The 18304-nt window shown below is 38.6% G+C and overlaps 1 protein-coding gene across 3 annotated transcripts in view; it reads left to right on the forward strand.

The window, feature by feature from the left end:
• Fmnl2 (formin-like 2) overlaps window positions 1-18304 on the forward strand; it is a 292443-nt gene that overhangs the window by 116871 nt on the left and 157268 nt on the right. The window lies entirely within an intron of this gene.

The raw sequence follows: 18304 nt of genomic DNA on the forward strand, positions 1-18304 counted from the left end.
TTTGCCTCTGATTCTCCAGGGGTGATAGTTCTCAAGGTCTTGAGGACCCATGGGAATGCATCTGGATGAACCAAACTTTGTTCATCCCCTGAAATTGTTTTGGGGCAAGGGGACAGAATAATACTTTCAAGAAAGCATTTATCTGTTGAGGTTTTATAATTTCCATTTCATTGTCCTTGCCCTTGGATCTTAGTGTAACTTGATTCAGTGTGAAATGGGTTACCACAAATGAAGGGGGACATATGAGTCCACCAGGAGGGGTACAGTCCATTTTCCTTAGAGCCTCTCTGAGAATGCTTGTCCAATTTCTAAGAGAAATGAGCAACTGTGTGCATGCTGTTGCTGTTTTTCTACTTTTGACATTGGAGCTCAGCAAAGTGGGGAGTTCTGTAGTGGTTTCCAGTTAATTGTCTTGGTCTTTGGCTTCAGGAGGCTAACAGAATCAGTGTGATGGCCTTATTTGCTGGACATTTGTCTAGGTGCCATTTGCTGGATGCATGGGGTCAAAAATCAACCGTGCCATAAGTGCCACCTTCTTGCTTACAGCTTCATAGGGAACTCAACATAACTTGTGAACATCTCTACTATTAGAACCATGAATTGTGAGAGACCCTAGCCATCCTGCTGGTTGGGCAGGTTTTGCAGAGTGTAAATGAGTGCCTTTTAAGAAGGGTTCTCCTTAGCTAGCAGCACAGGGTATTTTTTTTTGCAATCAACAGCACCCTGTGCAAAAGCAAAAAGATGTGGAACAGTCCAGTGTGTTTTGAAATACACTATACAAGTACAGTGTAAAACTTAAGTGTTGGCATGCATTAACAGTACCTTCAGAGGATTGCTAGAGCAGGAAGGCAGAATCTACCAGAGTTGGGTATACTCTGCTATTATGGTTTGGGTAGCAGGCTGCTTGGGCAAAATGGGATAAAGCCAAAAGGATGGGAATGAATCCATGGAGTGAAAGGACATGGCTGCCTTCTATCTTAGATAAGGCATTTGGATGTGAATCCAAGCACAGTGCTGTGTTTTGATTGGTTTGGCTCCTTTGTGTATAACCACCCAGTAGTCATTCCAGATCGTGGAATGTATCTACCTTCTCTTGCTCAGGTGCTATATTTAGCATGTGTAGGGAACAGAAGGCTTGGATTGTTGACTATAGGTATTTTGCTTTCTTTAGAGAGATAGTTTTCTTCCATGGAGAATGATGTCAATAGGTTTACCTTAGTGCCCTGGCTACAAGACACTTGTGGTCTTATGTCCAGAGCAGGGGAATTTCCTTCTTCCTCCCTTTGCTCATTCTAGCCTGCCTAACCCAGATTACCATTTCAGCATCCCTTGTTGATGGTGGGTATGCTGTGGGCCACTTTGCATTTGAGTAGTCAGAATGAATTTGACTGGTGATTGAGTTTGAAGAGAGCTGAACTGAGATCAAATCATGAAAGGAAGGTGGCCAAAGCCTTTTATGTTAACACCTTCCTCTGTTATCCTTCTTTGTAAAAGGCCTCAGATTTTCTTCTCTACAAGGACAAGGTGAGAAGATAGTTGTTAAGCAGCTATTCATTTCTTTTTTAATTGCTATTGTTACTTGTGCTGGTACTGGGGCTGAGAGCCTGTATGCTTTCCCTGAATTTTTTTACTTAAGGTTGGTGCTCTACCACTTGAGCCATAGCTCCACTTCTGTCTTTTTGCTGGCTAATTAGAGATAAGATTCTCACAGACTTTCCTGCTGTGCCTGGCTTTGAATTGCCATTCTCAGATCTCAGCCTCCTAAGTGGTAGGCTTACAGACCTTAGCCACTGGGGCCCAGTTGAACTTACTATTTCTAATACATTGTGAAGTCTCCTAAAAAGTGGAGTTTTCCCTTTATATTTTGTAGAGTGAGGCTTCTTCCTCTCAACTAGATCCAGTGAAACAAAGCTCTGGAAGTTGGGAGGCCAGCAATAATATCCACTCCAGTGATTTTGGTTCTTGTTCTGACCTGCTGTTCCTCTTTCTGAAGAAACTGTGTCCTGAAGTTTGACACTGGAGGATCATTTTTTTATTCCTTCTTCCTGTCTCCTGTAGCCTGGGGAGCCTCACTCAAGACTAGAGGGGCTGGAAGGTGGGGGGGGGGAGGCAAGGACACTCCAGGGGTGAGTCAGACCTTAGTGCTTTTGTTTTCTGTCCTCTGTTTGTTCTCTGGGCTGACACTGTCTTACTCTTAACCCTTGAGTGAGCCCAGTGTCCATGCAGAATTCCATTGTGTGCTTGCCTCTGCCTTTCTCTCTCTCTGTCATCTTTCTCTTCTCTCTCTTCTCCTCCCCCACCTCCTGTCTTCCTACCCACAAGTGAGTGTCATGAATCTTGTGTGCTTATTCTTTGTCCATTCCACTACCTTGTTCCCCAATTTTTTTTCTGGGAATGCCAACATGTTACTGTATGTGCTGAACCTGTTCATTAGTAATTCTTGATGGCTTTTCATTCTCTTGGCAAACTGGAATGAAAGAAAAATCCCAAAATAGATGTAACCAGATTCCTCAGACTTAATAAATACCATATGTTCATACACTAGGAATTTTGTTTGTCCTGTTTGGCAATTGGTACTTCTCTCTCTTGTTCTGCCTCTTTTCTAGATTTCTCTTTAATTGTTAAAAAAATTGATGGAGATGAATCCAGGGGCCCTGTACATGGAATATAAGTGCTGTAGCACTGAACTCTATTCTCCACCTGGGCTCCTTACGAATGGAAGTTGTATAGAACGTGTCCTTCAGGAGCGCTGCTGTCTCCTTCAGGGGCTCCTGTGCATGTGGCCATGTGAGTGTTTCCAAGGCCAGCCATCTTGTTTAAAGAGATGTGTGTGCTTGTACTTTTGTGTTTTTGAGGATGTAAATGGTACAGGTGACTTATGCTTGGCATCTCTATAGCAAGCTACCTGTGGACTACATTACCAGCGTGTGCCAAGCCCAGGCAAGTGCTTACACAATGAACTTTGGCTATGTAGTGCTTGTTTGTCTCCCAGAGTAGGCCTGGTCAGCTGTTGATGCAAGCCAGTAGCATTCACTTATATGTTTGTCAGTTACTGTGCTAAGCTCTACCCATTCTTGCTCATTTAATCATTAGAATCATGTGACTGTGTGTATATTCTTACTATCTTTCCATTTTGCCAGCAGAGAGCCTGAGGCTCAGAGGATCCATACTTCGAACTCAAGACAGTTAGGTTTCAAAGCTCATGAGCTCATGATCTTTCCCATTTCTGAAGTGTTGCTCCTCTAAGTTGCTCAGCCAAGTGATCAGATCAAGCAGTTAACTCTTGATTAAGGGGGAACATGGAATAGCCATGGCCTCAGTGGCTATTGCGCAACACGTATGTTTTTTTTCTTTTTTTTAAAAAATTTATTTTATTTTATTTGTGAACATACTGTACAGAGGGGTTACAATTACATGGGCAGGATAATGCGTACATTTCTTACCAAGCATTTCAGCCTCCTCCTTTGTTTATCCTTCATATCCCTTCCCAGCCTCCCCCCGCCCCCTCCCAGTCCCAATCCTTCCCCCCCCCCCACCAACATTGTAAAGCTCGTTTTCGACATGACAACTTGTACTTCTCGTTGTTGCAACAGGTCCACCTGTATCCTTAAACGACTGTTTTTCCCCATCTCCTCCACAAGTTATACTGACATCAAATATAGTGAAAGCAGGGGTTATACTGTGGGGGAGGGACATACAAAGCAACAAAGAGATAATCTTATAAATGCGTGAGAAACACATGCATGAAAGAAAAAAACATTAAAATACATATCTAAGGGTTCATTTTCCTAACATCACATTATCTGACCTTTTCTGCTTGACTCATACTAGATATTGCAAATAAGGGAAACCATGGGGCCTATGTTTCTTTGGGCCTGGCTTACTTCGCTTAATATAATTTTTTCCAAGTCTTTCCATTTCCTAACAAATGGGGCAATGTCATTCTTTCTGATGGAGGCATAGAATTCCATTGTGTATATATACCACATTTTTTTGATCCATTCATCTACTGAGGAGCATGGGTGAAAGACTTAAAGAGAAACTTCTCTGAAGAAGAAAGAAGGATGGCCAATAGACACATGAAGAAATGCTCAACCTCCCTAGCCATAAAAGAAATGCAAATCAAAACAACATTGAGATACCACCTCACTCCAGTTAGAATGGCAAAAATCAAGAACTCTAACAACAACAGATGCTGGAGGGGATGTGGACAGAAGGGAACCTTACTTCATTGTTGGTGGGAAGTAAACTTGTTCAACCACTTTGGAAAGCAGTATGGAGGTTCCTCAAAAGACTCCACATAGAACTCCCCTAGACCCAGCAATCCCACTTTTGGGCATTTATCCAAATGTTTACAAACAAGACCACACTAAAGCTACCAGCACAACTATGTTTATTGCAGCATTATTTACCGCAACACGTATGTTTGAGAGATCCTAAAGAATTTGGACTTTATTGCAGCCCCTTTGATTAAGATACAGATTTCCCTTGTATATCCTCCAAGGTGAGCATGAAGCATCTGGAGCTGTGAGGTCTGCTTACAGAAACCACAGCGTGTTGCTGAAGAACCTTAATATGTGGCTGGTATAATCAAAGGGCAGGCATTTAATCTTATTTCATTTTAATTAAATATACAGGCTCAGTTTAGTTACTGCAAGAACATCTTGTATGTTTGAACAACCTGGGTATATGAACTCATATTTTTAGTTGTACATTTTATGAAATGTAAACAAATTATATATGAGGAAATTTAACACATGAACTGGAATGTGCTATAAGTAAAAAATACACAGGATTTTGAAAGCTTTGCATTTTCCCCCCATTGCCTCATTAGTTACATGCTGAACATGATATAAAATGATAGACCTTACTTAAACCAATATTCCTAGGATCTTACTGAAATCAATTTCACTTTTTTTTTTTTTCTGTACTGGAGTTTGAAATCAAGACTCATCAGCTTCCCTCATACTCGACCAATGTTTCCAGTCCTTTTTGTTTTATTTATTTTCAGCTAAGGATGGTTATGTACTTTTGTCCAGGACTGGCTGTGGGCCATGATCCTTCTACCTCAACCTTGGGAATAGCTGGAATTAAAGGTGTGAACCGTCTGGCTTTGTTTTCACTTGTTAATGACTCACATAATTCTTTTTGGTACTACTGGTCTGGAGCATACATATGGGTACTTATGTAGAGACTTTGCTAGAGCAAGTTCTCAGAAGGTGATTGGGGTGGGAGCTGGCTTGAGAATTTACTTAGTAGAGAGATCTAAGGAAACCTGACCACTTTTTGTCGAGATGGTATTTTAGAATATAAATGCAGTAATAATGGTGCATAGTAGGCCTGGTACAACCTGTAATGCTTTAGAACTTTTTAAACAATTATTTCCACTGTCAAGTGATAAATCCTTTGTGACAGACCTCTCACCAGACTCTGCCTTCCCACTTGCTCTCCCAAGTTCTCCTGACCTGAGAACACTGCACGTATAGGTTGTTTCAGCTTTCCTTGCCATCATGTGTGACTCTTAAGAGTTGTCAGTGTTGCACAACAGGCCCAAGGAGTGACTCATAACTATTGTCATCTCTATTATATATTACCCATCTACCACTGACCCCTGCAGCCTCCTTAGCTGCTTATATAGCCTGATGTTATTTATCAAAGTGGTCTACAGTGGATATCTGATATTGTAGATAGTACCAAACCCGGTGCAAATTTTATTTCCTATATACACATATGTGTATACCTGTGAGGAAGTTTGACTTATAAATTAGCAATAAACAAAACAATTATAATAACATATTATAATGAAGTTGCCAGCATTGATACTCTTGTGCTAATACCTGAGATAGCTATCATGTGATTAATTGGAGGAAAATCTGTATATATTTTCAGATTGTGGTTGGCAGTAAAAACCTGAAGTTGTGGAAAGAAAAACCCCAGAAAAGACCTATAGAAAGACCTATATTTGAACATACTCTATAAACAATTTGGCCCCAGAGCTGCTTTCTTTTTCCTCATACCATTTCTTTCTTTTTCTTTCTTTCTTTTTTTTTTTTTTTTGGTCAGTCATGGGGCTTGAACTCTGGGCCTGGGCACTGCCTCTCAGCTCTTCAGCTCAAGGCTAGCACTCTACCACTTGAGCCACAGCGCCACTTCCAGCTTTTTCTGTTTATGTGGTGCTGAAGAATCGAACCCAGGGCCTCATGCATGTGAAGCAAGCACTCTACCACTGAGCCACCTTCCCAGCCCCCCCCCCATATCATTTCTTTTTGTCATTTTTTTATGCCTTCTAACCATAGCTACCTCATATCATGTTGTTAGCTAACCTTGTTGCTTGGATTTCTCAGTAGCTGCTCAAAGTGAGGTAGAAATGCTGGATCTTAAGTCCTTACTCTCTCCTTGAAGGGCTACCATTTTAAAACTTAGGACTCAGGAAATAATTACTCTAATATTTTCTGCTCTATTTTGTCTACTTATCTTTGTTTTTTTAAGTGTTGTCCTAATCTTTTAGTTTCTCCTCTTGAAAGGAAGCAGTATTTGCATCCTGGGGATAGCCTAAAGGATTTTTATGCCATCATAAAGGAGCACAGTAAATGTCTGGTGTTATACATACAACACACACAGAGTTCTTTAGCACAGTAATGCTCAATAAATTATTACAGGCTATCTTCTTAGAACAGCACTTGAAGATTTGGATAACATCACTTGGAAGGTTGCTCTCTGTGATCTGACAATCATAATATAGTTGAATAGTTCTTACATCTTGGGAATGTAGAGACCTTTTACAATAAAAGTCTGTCCTATAGAAGAGAATAGAAAATTCTTTTCTTCTAGAGTAGAAAGGACTGTAGATAAGATACCAGAAAAAAAATAATGCCTAATCAATTCATTTTCCTTTCATGATCCTAATATATTGTCTCCTCAGTGAAGGTTTATATTACTGAACTAACTCTTTCTGTCTCTCCTTCTCCCCCCCTCTTTCTGACTCCCCCCCCTCTGTCTCCTTCCCCCCTCCCCTCTCTCTTTCTGTCTCTCTTTTGCCAGTCCTGGGACTTGAACTCAGGGCCTGGGCATTGTCCCTGAACTTTCTGCTCAAGGCTAGCACTCTAGCTTTGAGCCACACTGGCCTTTTCTGTTTATGTGGTACTGAGGAATTGAACCCAGGCCTTCATGCATGCTAGGCAAGTACTGTACCATTAAGCCACATTCCCAGCCCTATTTGACCTCTTAATAGTGTCATTTCTGTTTTAGCACCCATGGGTTTCTTCCCAGATCCTATTCATGATTTGAGTCATGTTGTAGAATCACAGGGATTACAATGATGAGATACAGTTCCAGGAAGAAGTGACATTAACCAATAATGGTCTCAGTTGAATGCTGGAGTAGAATGTATCTTTATATATGCTCTTCAAATAAAGTCTATTCGTATGTTGTTTCTTAAAAATGAAATCTTGGCTTTTTCCTAACACTTAGCTGTCCTTGCTCATGGTATGACTAAACTCTCTTCTCTGGAAGTATTAGAGAATGTTTGGATTTGCATAAGAGACCTCCCTTCATGTGTAAAGAGGCAAGAAAAGTAGTTTTAAGTTGTTTAGAAGATTTAATTATCAAAGTTGTGCCACACACAAAATAGCCTGTCATTTTCTTAGTTTTATCTGGGCTGGCCTTATATTTTTGCCCTCTGTACTGTTGGAACAGTAAACTAATTCCTTTGGCAATTTGAGACCATGTTTTGTCTTTTGGGAAATTACAGATTAGTTTGTTTTTTCCTCCCTCCCTCGAAGTCAGAGGCTGTTCAACTCCTCATTTTTATCCTCTTGAGGAGCAAGAGGCCATTTAGATTGAGCAAGTAAGCTATATTTATTCTTCTTGACAAAGAAAGCCAAATTATTTACCAGAAAGCTCTTTAGTTTCCTGTACCTAGCACTTGACTGTGGGGTGCCTTAAAAAAAAAAGCAAATGACCAAAAATAAGTAAAAGAATGAGCTCTCAGTGTATTCCATGTGGGAGCTGGGTGGATGCTGGGAGTCAGGCCTGGGTAGCATAGCAGCCCCACTTTGGGAGAGAGCCAACATTTGTTTCTTAGTGGCTACATTTAGCAACTTTTAACCCTACCTCCTCACACTGGCTAGGCTTTATAAATAGGAACCTTTTCCTATAGAAGACCAAGAAGGAGGCTTGGGACGAGTCATATGGGGTTCCAAATAATGATGTTTGGGGAAAATAGTGCTCATTGACTACATTCTCAGGACTTTCTTTGAGCCTGGGAGGTCACTTTAGCTTGTACTTGGATCTAGCTTTTCTCAGGCATGGCTACCTTATAGAAGCTATCTGAGTTTTTGAAAGTTCCCAATACCATGCTATCACCCTCAATAGTGGGACCTGGGAGGCAGTAATTCTTACAGGCCCTTAGAGGAGTCCAGCTTCAGGCAGTACTGAGAATAGGCTGCTGATCTAAGCATTTTTCAACTAAAGAGGAGTAGTAAGATCCTTCCATTCAAATGTTATTCTATAATAGGATAGTTCTTGTTACCAGTGATTTTGACTACTGTCAAGCAGAGTGATTTCATTGCTTAGATTAATCTGTCCTGTATATTATAATAGCAGAGACTTTATAACACAAGCATATCATAGTTTTACCTGATTGGAATAGAAACTTCCCAGTGGTGTCCTGAAATGTCTTCAAGTACTTTGAAGCAGTACCTTCTAATTACCACTAATAAAAGATCAATGAATTGTAGATGTGCAGTTAGTATGTGTGAAGCTATTTTGCTCAGTTATATCTCAATTTGCTTTTTTAAAATGCAAGTGTGTAACAAGGTGTTAGTATTTCCTACTGAAAAGCTTATTTTTTTTTCTTTTGGTTCCAAAGGCTGATCAGACCTAAATCTGACCAACAACTCACTTGGCTTGAGCCAACAGGAAGCTTCTTTTACTCTGTATTTGTTACACATAGTGTGAATATTTACATTTTACTATAGAAATTGTCTAATTTAGACTATTAAGGTGCAGCTTCAGATACTACTTGAATGTTAGGGGAGTCACCATAGGCACTGTTTATTTTTATTTATTTATTTATTTATAATTTTATTGGTACTGGGGCTTGAAGTTGGGCCTGGGCACTGTTCCTTAGCTTTTTTTAATTCAAGGTTGGTACTCTACCATTTGAACCATACCTCTACTTCTGCTTTTTTAGTAGTCACTATTTTTCCTTCTCCTGACTGACTTTGAACTGGTATCCCTAGATCTCAGCTTCCTGAGTAGCTAGGAATACAGAATTACAGCTAGGATTACAGCTAAGATTACAGGAGGCACTGTTTATTATCTACAAATTCTGAAACATCTAGCTCTAAGCAGTTGAGAAGGGATATGCACTGGTGTCCTTATTGTGTCAGTTCTAGGATCTCATTTTTATATTCTAATTCTGTCACTCTGTGACCTTCTGCAACTTACTTGACCTTTTGACTCTCAGTTTTCCATTTCTTCTGAGGTAATACAAACGATAGTGTCTATCTAAAGGGCTATTGTGAGGATTAAGAGAAATAATGTACACAGTGTTTTGAAAATAGAAATTTAGGAATGTTGTGAATGCCACAAGTTCATCTTTGGAGAACTATAATGGTATATAGTAAACTCTTAAATGTAAGTTTCTTGTAGGTGAGAGAGGCCTTCCATGCATTATACTAAAATACTTTTAAAAATAAGGTGTTTGTTAAATTTGAGTCTTCAAATCTATTTATCAGGTTACAACTTTGTGACCACTTCAGAAATAAATATTGGAGCATTGTTTCAAGAAAAGGAGAGTGTGTATACAATATTTGTGCATTTGTTTTTGTGTGTCATGAATCATGATCCTTGCTTAGTGGGATAGCAAAGAAACTAGAGATTTAGAAGGTTTTTTTTTTTTTTAAATAGGAAAATGCTCTGTTCACTCTTTTCAGCAGACACAGTCCCCAAGTGCTTTTAATGATCTGCTTACTTTCAGTGTACTGAGATAGTCTACTTCACATGTGAAACACACACTGAGTCCAAGACTTGAGAAAATTATGGAGATGATAGGAGACAAAAATTTCTTTTGTTTATACTATTGAAAAAGTCATTGTGATTCAGATAATCTGAATACTTGCCTGCTGTATTTCACATGCAGACCCAGCATTGAAAGTCTCTGGAGAAAATCTTAACAACACCTTCTGCTAGGAAACTCTTACTGTATAAAAGGCATATACTGAGTTTCTTAAACCAAGGGATATATGTGTCATTCGTCACAGTTTGGATTTTCTGTTCTGTGGGAATTTGTTTAATCATAATACAGTAAAAACAAAGAAGTGGTATGTTAATTTTTCTTGTCCCATCTTTATTGCCTTACCAGTGTTAATCAGTGACCTTGTCTCTGATCCAGTCTGACCTTGGGACTATCCATTATTTCTGGGATTCACTACTGCTATTGAGTGTTAGCTGAGGAAATTTTCCCTCTAATATAAAGAATTCCAATGAAATGGAAAGTGACTATAAGTAACTACAGGTAATTAGAAGTAGTAAACACTTATTCATATATATGATTAGAGTACTTTCTGATTTTAACAGGTGATTATTACTTAGATCCGAATGGCTGTATGGAGCTATTAGAACTGTTACTTAACGATTCTTAGCTAATGCTGCAAAGTAGAGGAAAATAGTTACAGAGCCTTTTAAAGAGATGTCATTAAATTTCTACCAAATAGATAGTTGACGTAGCACTTCTATTGCAGGAGATGTAAACTTCTGTTATGCTGGTGTTTCCATAAGTTTGCTATGTAAGTAGAAGGAACGTGACTCAATGTTTTTATATGTATGGCACTCTCGGTGACATTGTCATTCTTTGCTGCTTGTGTATGTAAGTGCAGAGTGAAACCTAGTCTTGCAATTAGAATTAATAACATTCCCTCCTTTAAAACTCTATTTAGAGGGATAAAAAGTTAGGTTGCCTTTTACTTTTGAATCATTTAATATTTAGTGGAAATTGCTACCTTGACTTTAGCATTGATATTGTGAAAATAAATATGATTTGATTTTAAAAGATAAGGGAATGTCATTGTGGTTTTATGTCACTATTTTGATTTCAAAGGTTTTGTCTTTGGGGAAACTATATAACAGAAATAGAATAAAAATTTGCAGTTTTGTCCCTGTGTAGCTTTCCCTTCAAGCTCTAAGTGACTGAACAGACCTATGAATTTTTGCAATCTGTTTGCTTATCTAAAAGTGAGGAAAGTATACATACAAAATTCACCTTGGGCAATTATGTAAAAATAAATGGAATATGTGTGAAACTTCTTTTGAAAAGTGGTAACTAACTGCTATGGAATGTTAAAATACAATGATAATAGATCACTGGAAAATGTCTGAGAATAAATAGATTTTTGGAACCATAAAATACAGCTAAATATAATGCATAGTTGGAACAGGTTGGTAAATTCTAAAAATTAGTTTTCATTACTCAAGATGACTGCTGTTGTTTTTCCTTTTAGATATTCAGAAGTGAGTAGTGAGAGGATGGTAATCCAACTTTTTGGGTTGAGTTCTAGACCCAGAAAATGGAACTCCTTACTATTACCATTGCAAGATTGCTAGAATAGATACATTCTCACCAAAAGAGGTAAAATAATGCATGTTATTTAGGTTAATTCTTTGTACAGTATATGCATAATCTAAAACATTGTGCTCTATAAATATATACAATTAACTGTCTTAAAAGAAAAGGCCTTAGGGGCTGGAAAGTTGGCTCAGTGGTACAGCACTTGCCTTGCATGCCTGAGGCCCTGGGTTCGATTCCTCAGCACCACATAAGCAAAAAGAAAAAAGCCGGAAGTGGTGCTGTGGCTCAAGTGGTAGAGTGCTAGCCTTGAGCTGAAGAGCTGAGGGACAGCACCCAGGCCCAGAGTTCAGGCCCCACGACTGGACCCCCCCAAAAAATAGAAAAGGCCTTGGTATTGTATATATGTTTATTTGAATTAGGGAACGGAAGGGGAACAGAATGGTGAGACAAAGAACAAGGGAGGAACCAATGCCACAGTGATATGCACAAGACAATATGTTGGAAATGATGTATATAACTTGAGGGGGAGGGGAAGTAGGAGAAAAATGAGGGAAAGGGTAAGAAGTTTGACAGGAAATGTACTTATTACCTTATGTAAATGTAACCCTCAGTACATCACCTTGACAATTAAAAAAGCATAAAAGGAAAAAAATGAGAGTCTTAAATGGAGTATAGTGATTGTGAATATGAAATGTACAATTAGAACCCCAAGTACCCTACTCAGTGGTCCCTTGAAGAGAGTATTTGGGGTGTTAGGATGAAGGTGTTCTCCTAAGGTACTTTACCATCTCTTTTATGAACACAATGACAATTTTTTTCAAAAGTCATGCTTTAGTGGGATGCAAAATAGCCTGTGAGTGATTTGTCAGCGGTGTGGCCTCAAAGAATCACTGGTGGCATCTGGCTTCAATGCCTCAAGCTTGTAGCATTCTAAGTATGGCTCTACTTAAGCCCTGGCTTTAGTTTCCATTTGGTGACCCATTTTTTTGTTTTTGTTTTTTAATTTCAGCATTCACTGTTTATTGTTTGATAATATATTTTTATTAGCCAGTTATATTTGTCCCATAAAGGAAAAAGAAATAGTTCTATAATTTTGAAGAAAAGAGACAAAGTTTAATTGATTGTACAAGGTCACATAACTACTAAATAGCACTGACAAAAACCTTCCACAGTAGACTGAATAAGAGCCTTGATAAATCTGGTGTCTGATGAATGTTTCTGTGGTTATGAAACAACATCAACATTTCGCTTAGCATCATCTTATATGTTCATATGTACATAGCTTTTGAGCTACTGTCATCCTCTGCTAGGACAATATTAGACATATACTAATTATTAAAAATGAGGGAAACCATGGAGTCTCTGTTTCTTTGAGTCCAAGTTATTTTACTTAATATGATTTTTGAAGTCTTTCTATTTCCTTCAGAAAGGGGCAATGCCATTATTTCTGATGGAAGATAGAATTCATAGAAAGGAGTTTTTATTTATTTATTTATTTGGTCATGGGCCTGAGCTCTGGGCCTGGGCACTGTGCCTCAACTCTTCAGCTCAAGGCTAGCACTCTACCACTTGAGCCACAGCACTGTTTCCGACTTTTTTCTGCTTATGTGGTGCTGAGGAATCGAACCCAGGGCCTCATGCATGTAAGGCAAGCGCTCTACCACTGAGCCACCATTACAGGCCCTAGAAACAAGTATTTTTGTTTTTACTTTTGTGTGTGTAATGTTTGCAGTTCTTTAAAAAAAAATTTATGGTAAAGGTGATGTACAGAGGGGTTACAGTTACATAAGTAAGGAAATGAGTACATTGCTTGTTGAACAGTGTTAATCCTTCCTTCTCCCATGTTCCCTCTCCCCTGACTCCTCCCCCCACGCAGTTATTTTGTTTGTCTTTCGTTTTCCCCCTCTGGTTTATTCCTATGGTCACTGTTTTTGATTTTGGTTCCTTTTGTCTTGTATATACTTTTATCTGATACATTAATCTGATTGGGAGGGGAAAGGGTGGGACTAAGGGTGAACCAATGCAACAGTGATACTCAGTAGACATGTTGGAAGTGAACTTTACAACTTGGAAGGGGAGGGAAAGTGGGAGAAAATGAGAGAGGGGGGTAACTGTTGGAAAATAAATGTACTATTATTTATGTAACTGTAACCCCTCTGTAGATTACTTTTATAATAAAATAAAATTAAAATCAACAATGGTGACTGTAAGCAGTCTTGAGTTCTGAGAAATAGTACATTTGAAGAGTTCTAGGCTGATTGATGAGTCCATTGTCTGATTAGTTTAGAGGTAGAAATTCTGATTGGATGAATGAGAATTACTATTTTTGTAGATATTTATGAAATTGTATTTTCTCATGCTTCAAAATATGATTATAAACCCTGTTTTCTTCCAAAAGAATAAAAATTCCCTTGGTTAGAAATAAGAAAATAAAAGAATGTTTAACTTTGTTGAAAAGATAGGCCAAGTAGATTGACTCTTCCCTGCTAATGAAGTGTACCACACTGAATCTCCATTTCATTTACCTAAATAATAGGGAATTACATCAGACAGCTGAGTCCTTCAAGCTATGAAAATTTCTTACAATAGAGCCCTTACTTTTGGAACAAGAATTGGGTGGAATGGGTGAGAGCCAGAGGATGACCAACACAACTGGGGGACTTTCTTCTCTTCTGTGTTCTCATTTTCTTCATCTATAAAATGAGGTTTTGGGGATTAGATGGCTTGCATAAACCTTTCCCCAAGATACATGTCTGATACTGTTCTGCCCCTGACACAAAACTTATTTCTTCTTTCCTGATTCCTTTAAGCTCTACTTGCTTGCTATTGTAGGTCATAAATCAGGACAAATGGGTGTCTCAGGATAAACACTAGACAAGACAGGAGTCTCAGGCTTACTGTCTGGTGAAGATTATTGTTTAGGTTTGTCTATTTAGAGCCTCTCAGGTCCTGGCCAATCCAAATAAGTAGGTTTTATAAAGTTTAACACTGGCAAATTAAATGAAACAGTAGAAGGAAGCTGAAGATGGACATTGAGTATAGGTTAGATAATGATTATATAAAAATGGTTTGTATTCTTTTTAATTTTGGTCTACATGTTTCCAGTAAAGGTATCTCTGGTTGAATGGGACAACATATGTGCGTTTGTGTGTGTGTGCGCGCGTATATAGACTGCACTTGTATAAATAGCAGCTGCTAAACTTAGTACTGTAGGATTGTTTCACACTACATGGTTCAGCACAGCCTGCTGAACCAAGCTTTGAGACACCTAGGCCTTTGATTAAATTAATCTAAATAGACAGTCCTGATAGCTTATGAGTGCTATGTACACAGAACCACAGTGTATAAATCAATGGGAAACCCATTAGTTCTTTTTTTATTTTCTTGGGCTCCATTCGGTCCTTTAGGGCACCTTAGGACTTCACCTACATTGTTTGGAAAATTTTGATAGAAGAAGTCTTTCAGTTGTCATTACAATGGTCTAAAATATATGAAATAACAGAATTGTATAATCCTATTCTTGTGTCATTTTAGTAATCTGTTTTGGTGAACTAGTGGGAACTAGTTCTGTACTTTGATAATTATGGTGTTTAACCTTAATTGGGTGATCTCAAAAATGCATTATTATATTAGGAACAATATCATAGGAACACTGAGTTTCAGGAAGGCTTACCCATGTGTATTCCCTGAAACAAGTATAATGAAGACAAACATGAGTTTTACTAAAAATTTCAGTATGAAACAAGGTAAGTAGAATAAACATTGTCATTTGAATTAATTCTACTGTGAATATAAGATAATCCCCCATATAGGGCAATGTTGTATATTCTTAAGAAAAATATCACAATAAGCTTTGAATGTTTAAGCTTTTTAGAATCTAGATTAAATAATTGAGAATATGTTAATATTTAGTTACAATAGAAAACAATATAAAACACATTAACTTAGAAAAATTGTATTCCCCACCATCTTCATGAAGCAGTTTTATTTGTGGCTTATATACTCTGGGTCCTCTAACAAGCATATAAATCCTTCATCTTTTCTGTCTAATGTCAGCTTCTCCATCACCAGAACCACTGTTAGGCTCTGCGCTGCTCTGCTCTTGGTAGTACTGAGTTTGAACTTGGGTCCTCTCACTTACTGGGGAGTCATTTTACCATTTGAGCTACTCTGCCAGCCCTATTTACTTCTTCCTTCCTTCCTTCCTTCCTTCCTTCCTTCCTTCCTTCCTTCCTTTTCTTTCTCTCTTTTTCTTTCTCTCTTTCTTTCTCTCTCGCTCTTTCTTTCTTTCAAGATAGTTTCTTAAATTCTTCTATTTGTGCTTGTTCATGTTGTTGGCATGCATCATTGTGCCAGCAATGGGTTGAGATAGATTGTTGTGAACTTAAAAAAAATTTTTTTTTCATGTGGAACCTTGAACCACAATCTCCTTGACTTTTACCTTCCAAGTAGCTAGGATTACAGGCTTATGCTACTATGCCAAATTTGTTTTTCTTTTGTTGATAACAGGAACTTAAAAACAAAAAAACCATCAAAGCCTCCTACTTGCTAGGCAGGTGCTCTTCCACTTGAGCCATGCCCCCATCTACTTTTGCTTTCATTATTTCCAGATAGCATCTCACATTTTTGTCTGATCCCACCTGACTTGGTCCTCCTATTTATGCTTTCTGGTTGACATGGGAGTCTTGCTAAGTTTTCTGCTCAGGCTGAACTGTGACATGCCCCTCTCCATCTCTGCTTCTTGAGTAGCTGGTATTATAGATGTGAGCCAGCATTTTCTTACACTTCCAGAATATACCATCATGATTTCTAAGTTTGCTTAATATGGCACTAAAGCTGTATGATTCTTAATTTTTGTTTGCCCACTGAACTTATTTATCTTTGTTTTTGTTTTTACATAAATTTACTAGGATCTTTTTTTTTTTTTGGTTGTTCGTGGGGCTTGAACTCTGGGCTTGGGCAGTGTCCCTGTGCTCTTTAGCTCAAGGCGAGCACTCTACCGCTTGAGCCACAGTGCCACTTCTGGTTTTCTAGTGGTTTATTGGAGATAAGAGTATCAGGGACTTTCCTGCCCGGGCTAGCTTTGAACCGTGATCTTCAGATCTCAGCCTCCAGAGTAGCTAGGATTACAGGCATGAACCACCAGTGGCCGGCCTAGGGTCTTATTAAATGTGGTCCAGACTGGCCTTGAACTTGCTGTGTAGTTAGTATAAGTGATCCTCCTCCCTCAGCTTTCTAAGTGCTGGTATTATATGTAGAAACTATCCTCCCCAACTTGTATTTTTAAATTACTCACATGCTGTCAAAAATAATTATTTAGAACTAGGCTCTAGTAGCTTATACCTGTAATCCTACCTGCTCAGGAGCCTGAGATGTGAGGATCGTGGTTCAAAGCTAGCCCAGGCAGGAAAGTCTCATGTGAGACTGTTATCTCTAATTAATCACAATAAGCTGCAAGTGGAGCTGTGGCTCAAGTGATAGAGGACTAGCCTTGAGTGCAAAAGCTCAGGGACAGCACCCAGACCCAGAGTTCAAGCCCCAAAACTGCCTCCTTCAACCCCCCAAAAAGTTAGAAGAAAAATTATCAGTACTTTGGCTCAATGAATAACTGGCAGATTCATGGATTCATATATGTTTTAGAATATTTTTATATTTTCACTTTCCTTTTGCCATGGGGTTGCATGGAATATATGTCCTGTTTTATTGATGTTATTGTCCTATATGTAAGCTATCTGTCCAGTACAGTATGCATAATATAATGCAAGCAGATGCTTTAAATATGATTGGGATTTTGTGCTCCTGTGACTGTTGTGAGAAAAGTGGGCTCTGAGTTGGCTGCTCTGGCTTTGATCCAGGATCTCCGAATGAGTTAGGTGCTGTAGCAGTCCTGAACCTTATCCTGAGTAGTCCAGCTGCAAATCTTTGAGGTGCACAAGATATTAACTCCTCCTTGAACTGCCAGACTTAGTTTGTGAGTAGTATTAGAAATCTAATAATATTTCTTTTATTATTTTTGTTTGGAGTAGCAGAACTAGATGTTACATTCAAGAAGGCTTAGATGACTTCTGGATCAGAAATGACATTGGTGATAGCGACGGTTTCCCAAGGGCTATGCACTAACCTAGGATTCTAGAGAGTAGGCATTTGAAGAATATAGCATACTTGAATACCAGATGCATGTAGTAAAAAATGTATCACCAGCCTTGTGTGCAGTGTTCGTTTTTTCCAGTGAGACCTCCAAAGGGCCTATGAATAGAAGCCTCATGTTTTCTTCTGCGATGACTCATTTTTTTTAGTACACTAGGAAAAAAAAACAAACCCAGAAACTGGCCTTTGTGTTTCAGAGTCTCTGCACATTCATTGACTACATGCATGCACACATATACTTCCAACATTAATCTGCATATTTGAATTGTAGGTGTTTGCATGCATAGTCATTTACTTCAGTATATTTAAATATACTTATTGCATGAACTTTTTTGCTGTCTAAAGAAGAGTAATCACATATATAAAATGTTCAAATATTTATTCTTAGTAGAGGAACATCTCTCATTGTATCTGCATTTCTTTCCTGCTTTTTTTTTTTTTTTTTTGGTCGGCCGTGGGGCTTGAACTCTGGGCCTGGGCGCTGTCCCTCAGCCTTTCAGCTCAAGGCAAGCGCTCTACCACTTGAGCTACAGCGCCACTTCCGGTTTTCTGGTGGTTTATTGGAGATAGGAGTCTCACGGTCTCTCC

This window comes from Dipodomys ordii, unplaced genomic scaffold, assembly GCF_000151885.1.
Source record: "Dipodomys ordii isolate 6190 unplaced genomic scaffold, Dord_2.0 Scaffold5, whole genome shotgun sequence".
Classification (NCBI taxonomy): domain Eukaryota; kingdom Metazoa; phylum Chordata; class Mammalia; order Rodentia; family Heteromyidae; genus Dipodomys; species Dipodomys ordii.